The sequence below is a fragment of the Procambarus clarkii genome, unplaced genomic scaffold (assembly GCF_040958095.1).
Source record: "Procambarus clarkii isolate CNS0578487 unplaced genomic scaffold, FALCON_Pclarkii_2.0 HiC_scaffold_2268, whole genome shotgun sequence".
Classification (NCBI taxonomy): domain Eukaryota; kingdom Metazoa; phylum Arthropoda; class Malacostraca; order Decapoda; family Cambaridae; genus Procambarus; species Procambarus clarkii.
This window is the reverse complement of record NW_027191275.1, coordinates 7,043-13,368: the sequence shown is the minus strand read 5'-3', so window position 1 is coordinate 13,368 and position 6,326 is coordinate 7,043. Positions and strand designations below refer to the sequence as shown.

At 45.4% G+C, this 6,326-nt stretch overlaps 1 non-coding gene across 1 annotated transcript; it reads left to right on the top strand.

Annotated features, from left to right (window-relative positions):
* The first annotated feature begins 5,408 nt into the window (after positions 1-5,408).
* On the top strand, positions 5,409-5,527 carry LOC138362651 (5S ribosomal RNA). The gene has a single exon (XR_011227851.1). It is a non-coding gene; the product is annotated as a 5S ribosomal RNA (ribosomal RNA).
* The last annotated feature ends 799 nt before the right edge of the window (positions 5,528-6,326 follow it).

Sequence of the window (6,326 nt, the reverse complement as noted above, 5' to 3'; positions counted from 1 at the left end):
TCTTCGTCGTTGCGGATGGCCAACTGCAAGTGACGTGGGATGATACGGGTCTTCTTGTTGTCACGTGCGGCGTTACCGGCGAGCTCCAGAACTTCGGCAGCGAGGTATTCCATGACGGCTGCCAGGTAGACAGGAGCGCCAGCACCGACACGTTCGGCGTAGTTGCCCTTACGCAGCAGACGGTGAATTCTGCCCACGGGGAACTGAAGTCCGGCCCTGCTGGAGCGAGACTTTGACTTGCCCTTCACTTTGCCTCCCTTGCCGCGTCCTGACATTGCTGCTGCTGTTGTGGGTTTGTGGTGTTTTATGCCGCCCCGCAGATCGAGCTTCGTGTTATATACCCCGCTCAGGATCAAGGGAGCCCGCCACTGACCAATCAGCGCGCTCCGCCACGCGACCCGCTCTGAGCTGAGTCGCGAGCGGGATATAAAAGGAAAGCTCGCCTCGCGCAAAAGTTCATTATTGTATCGCAACGCCAGCCAGCACGAGCATCATCATGCCACCCAAGGCATCTGGAAAGGCTGCCAAGAAGGCCGGAAAGGCCCAGAAGGCCATTGCCAAGGGCGATAAGAAAAAGAAGCGCAGGAGGAAGGAGAGCTACAGCATCTACATCTACAAAGTGCTGAAGCAGGTCCACCCCGACACTGGTATCTCTTCCAAAGCCATGTCGATCATGAACTCGTTCGTGAACGACATCTTCGAGCGCATCGCCGCCGAGGCTTCTCGCCTGGCCCACTACAACAAGCGTTCCACCATTACCAGTCGGGAGATCCAGACGGCTGTAAGGCTCCTGTTGCCCGGAGAACTGGCCAAGCACGCCGTCTCTGAGGGCACTAAGGCCGTCACCAAGTACACCTCCTCCAAGTAAACGGCTTACTTACTGCCCTGTGGTGGTGGCTTGGCCTCAAACCAACAAACTCGGCTCCATTGGAGCCACACTTTAATTTCTAAAGAGATTGTGAGTGTTAGACACCAATACTATTATAACAAAAACCTCTGTCACTGAAAGCAAATAGCTATAAAATGAGAATATTTATGAAACTGTCTGTGTGTGTTTCTCTCTCTCAGTGTCTGTCTGTCTGTCTGTCTGTCTGCCTGCCTGCCTGTCTGTCTGTCTGTCTGTCTGTCTGTCTGTCTGTCTGTCTGTCTGTCTGTCTGTCTGTCTGTCTGTCTTGTCTGTCTTGTCTGTCTGTCTGTGTCTCTCTCTCTCTCTCTCTCTCTCTCTCTCTCTCTCTCTCTCTCTCTCTCTCTCTCTCTCTCTCTCTCTCTCTCTCTCTCTCTCTCTCAACACATATAAGCACTCGGTATCTTTTTTCTAGAGATTAGAGATTCATTGTTATGTTCCACATTAGGATTACTATGCAGGCCACCCTCTTAGGTTTGAAAATGTCAAGAAAACGGTTAATTTAAAATGTCATCTCCTAACTTAACAGATTAAGCCAGAGGACCGAAAACAGAATAAAACAGGACTGGACAGTATATGTCACTTATACAAGCTGCTTTTATTTCTAGTACAGTATGACAATTTTTATTTTGGGGGGGGGGGGGGGGGGGGGTGATCCTTGACAGTGCATAAGAGTGAAAAGCGACGGCGTTTTGTTTGTAAGAGAACAGGTTGTACTACAAATGACTTGATTTATTGATATCACATGTATGTATGACACCTAAATTATGCTAGGAATGTCTGAAATCTCCTTAGAAGGATATTTTGGCCCTGAGAAGGGCCGAGTTTGGTGTATACTAGGGTGGTCGATTTAGCTTATGCACGCTCTCCACGGATACGGCGAGCAAGCTGAATGTCCTTTGGCATGATGGTGACACGCTTGGCGTGGATGGCACAGAGGTTAGTGTCCTCGAAGAGACCGACCAGGTAAGCCTCGGATGCCTCCTGTAAAGCCATGACGGCAGACGACTGGAAGCGAAGATCGGTCTTGAAGTCCTGGGCAATCTCGCGCACCAGACGCTGGAAGGGAAGTTTCCTGATGAGCAACTCGGTGCTCTTCTGGTAACGACGGATCTCACGCAGGGCGACCGTTCCGGGCCTGTAACGGTGAGGCTTCTTCACACCCCCTGTGGCAGGAGCAGACTTGCGTGCTGCCTTGGTGGCCAGCTGCTTACGAGGAGCCTTGCCTCCCGTGGACTTGCGAGCAGTCTGCTTGGTGCGAGCCATGGTGAACAACTGTGGTTTGTGATGGCCGGCGCCGAAAAATTTTTGCTTATATACGCCGTCTCGAGGCGCTTGCTCGAGCGCCATTGGCTGCTCGACTCGCCTACGTCACCCCGTTGCCCCTCCCCTCCTTCCTCTGGCTGCAGCCAACAGGCGGCTCACCTCAATCACTATTATCGCTGATTTTGCTCTATTTTTTGGATTTGTGCAAAAGTCATTTCACAGGGACGTGAAACAGACGAGTAGGCAACTGCAGTTTTGAAAGCGTTGTGAGAAAGCCGTGTCTACTCGACCACAAGCGTAAAGTAAGGGCAGGCAGGAGTTGCAATGCTACTAGTACGTCCGCTTGATGGGATATAGTCGGGAAATCGTGCGGGCATTCGTCAATTCGATTCACACAACTTCAACACCATGACTGGACGCGGCAAGGGAGGCAAGGGACTCGGAAAGGGTGGCGCCAAGCGTCATCGTAAGGTGCTACGTGACAACATCCAGGGCATCACCAAGCCCGCTATTCGTCGCTTAGCTCGTCGTGGCGGCGTGAAGCGTATTTCGGGTCTCATCTACGAAGAGACCCGTGGCGTCCTGAAGGTGTTCCTCGAGAACGTCATCCGTGATGCTGTAACCTACACGGAACACGCCAAGAGGAAGACCGTCACTGCTATGGACGTGGTGTACGCTCTGAAGCGCCAGGGTCGTACCCTCTACGGATTCGGCGGATAAGAGCTTGGCTAATCCATCGATTCCACCCACCACCACCTCAAAACGGGACCTAATTAGGTCCCTATACTTTTTTACTGAAGGGCTTAATAGACGATAACATAAATTGTTTTGATATCAGCTAGCACATTGGGTCTTATGAAATCTATTTTTTATCCTCGCATGCTTAAAGGGACTCTGATTGGGGAGGGAGGGGGGGGGGGGAAGGTTTGTTACGTTATATACTAGCAGAGCAGGATCATTGGTGGGGGGGGGGGGGGGGTGAGGGGGAGAGAGAGAGAGAGAGATCTTTCCCAACTCTTCCTTTTTACATGAGTGAGCTACCCGTTTTATTCATTTTATCCTTCTCAGAGCTGTTTTGATAGTATCCAAATGATGGTAAATGAAAAGGGAGGACACGAATATCTACCCAGAATTCAGGACTGGCAATCGATATGCATGTTTGAGTGCGAATCTTTTTCTCTCTCAACTTAGGTATACGTTTATGTCGTACCTAAAAGCGAGAACCACACTATTGGGACAAGTATGCAAGGCCCAATTTTCCTAACAAGCACAGTTAATTTTGTTATTTTCGAACATTTCTTTCCAAATTGGTTTATCCAATTAACAGTATTATATTAAGATCATGAATTGCTGGGTTAGGTTAGGTTAGGTTAGGTTAGGTTAGGTTAGGTTAGCTTAGCTTAGGTTAGGTTAGGTTAGGTTAGGTTAGGTTAGGTTAGGTTAGCTTAGCTTAGCTTGGGTTAGCTTAGGTTAGGTTAGGTTAGCTTAGCTTGGGTTAGCATAGGTTAGGTTAGGTTTGATTACATTTCTATGTTAGATTTAACTCAAATTCAAAACAATTGCAGTCATTCGGCTTGTTAGTCAACTTGCCTCTAATAGGGGCAATTTGTCTAACAAGACTATTTAGTTTTGTGTATATATATATATATATATATATATATATATATATATATATATATATATATATATATATATATATATATATATATATATATATATATATATATATTATAGCTTCAAGACTCCGAACCAATATAGAAGCATCAAGAGGAAGTGCTTGTGTTATGGGCCAATAGGCCTTCTGCAGTTACTTCCATTCTTATGTTTTTATTCCCATTGGTTCGTGTTTTATCTTGTGTAAATGTCAATCACCTTACCCAAAACTTTGGTACCATATCACCTCACCCATGTGTATATATAAATATATATATATATATATATATATATATATATATATATATATATATATATATATATATATATATATATATATATATATATATAATATACAGAGTAAATCTACCCCAAAAGTAATGATTTATTTGTCTACAAAACTAAACTCTTTTTGGAATCATATGAGGCCCCTCCACTGAGGGGGGAGGCCTGGATGTTTATTGTCATGTGTATTCATGCTGCTTGCATGTCGTCGTTTATTTTGCCTTTGTTGTTTTCTTGACAGCTTTCTTTGCCTTGGGTGGTTTGGGAGATTTTGAAGCTCTCTTTATTTTGGGCTTTTTGTTCCCAACAACAAGCTGCTGCTGCTTCTTTTTCAAGGCTGTAGGTGGTTTGTTGCTTGTGGCGGCTTTCTTGGGAGTTACCACGGCCTTCTTTGCTGCTGTAGATGGTTTCTTGGTTGTGGTGGCTTTCTTGGGAGTTAGAACGGCCCTCTTCTCTGCTACGGCCAGCTTGAATGATCCACTAGCTCCACTTCCCTTGGTCTGAACAAGAATGCCGTCAGCCACTGCTTTCTTGAGAAATCTTCGGATGTAAATGGCGATCTTGGCAGCCTCGACTTTGTTGTTGGCAACAACGTACTTCTTGATTGCTTGTAGAGACGAGCCCTTACGGTCTTTGAGTGCTGCGACCGCGGCTAGAACCATTTGACTAGTTTTCGGGTGAGCAACCTGGACGCGAGGTTTCCTGGTGGTGGCCACCACAGCAGCAGCCGCAGCCTTCTTGGTAGGCTTTGCTTCTACCATGATGATGATGAGATAACCAAGGTGATGAGAGACGCTCAGACAGTCACGGGGGAATGATGCTGCCGCCGCTTGAGCCGAACCTATTTATGTGCCGGCACGGTACAGAAGCTGCAACCTGGCAACTCGTCCACCAATCACAACGGTTGGTTTTACGGCTCCGAAACCTGGATCCCATATCTTCTCTAAAATAGAAGCATTTGTTCATGTTCTTTGTAAAAGTATCATAAAGCAGGACAGATGAGACAAATATCATAAAAACTGAAGAGCAGATGAGCACACACATGTATGTATTACAAAAGAAAATCCACAAATTCATTAGAAATTGGCAGGGCAGGCTGAGGAAGTAGGTAGATGTAAAATGTCTGTAAATGGCGAAAGAACATAAACCCAAGACTGAATAAACGATGTTAAATATCCATGCCAAGGAGACAAAAATATGTTAGGATACAATTACCATTAAGACACCACAAGAAGGTCCGTATCCTGCCGTGATGACTAAAAAGAGTTGGTTATTAGCCACAATGTGTAGGCAGTCTCATGCCAACGGCCATACCACGTTGAGAACACCGCTTCTCGTCCGATCAGCGAAGTTAAGCAACGTTGGGTTTGGTTAGTACTTGGATGGGTGACCGCCTGGGAACACCAAATGCTGTTGGCAATAATGTTTTTTGTTTTGTTTTGTTTTGTTTCGTTTGTTTTTGTTTGAATGGCTGGCTCCACGGGAAATTCACGGAGTTGTGTGGAATAAGGCCTGGTAAAATGAATTAATATGTATGTCATGTTTAAAACAAACTCGCTTAATATAGTGTGTGAGGCTTTATACAAAAACAAACAACCAAAACAAAACATGTTGTGTATATATATATATATATATATATATATATATATATATATATATATATATATATATATATATATATATATATATATATATATATATATATAGCTTAATCCGGGTTTGAACTCGCAACTCCAAGAATACGCATCACTTATATACACTTTACCACTGGACCACAGCTGCAGGACACTTGATGCTGAGGTATCAATTTAATGACGTAAATGCCATTTCCACAAATAAATGATAATTTAAAAGTATTTGTATGTACAAATCTTTTCTGTTTAAAAGGCTACAATATCAGTTACTGATATAATTTGTGTTAATGTTTCTATACCCACAGGAAGGCATGTTTTTGCTTATATGTAAGGGGTACGGAGAAGGAATCCACAGACCATCAGTCCCCTTCCCCCCCCCCCCCCTCCCACCTACTACCACCACCACCACCACCACCACCACCACCACCACCACCACCACCACCACCACCACCACCACCACTACTCACCACCACCACCACTACTCACCACCAATCACCACCAATCACCACCACCACCAATCACCACCACCACACCTAACCGAAAACCCCCTAACACATCAACCCTCCCCCCAATCAACAGGCGAA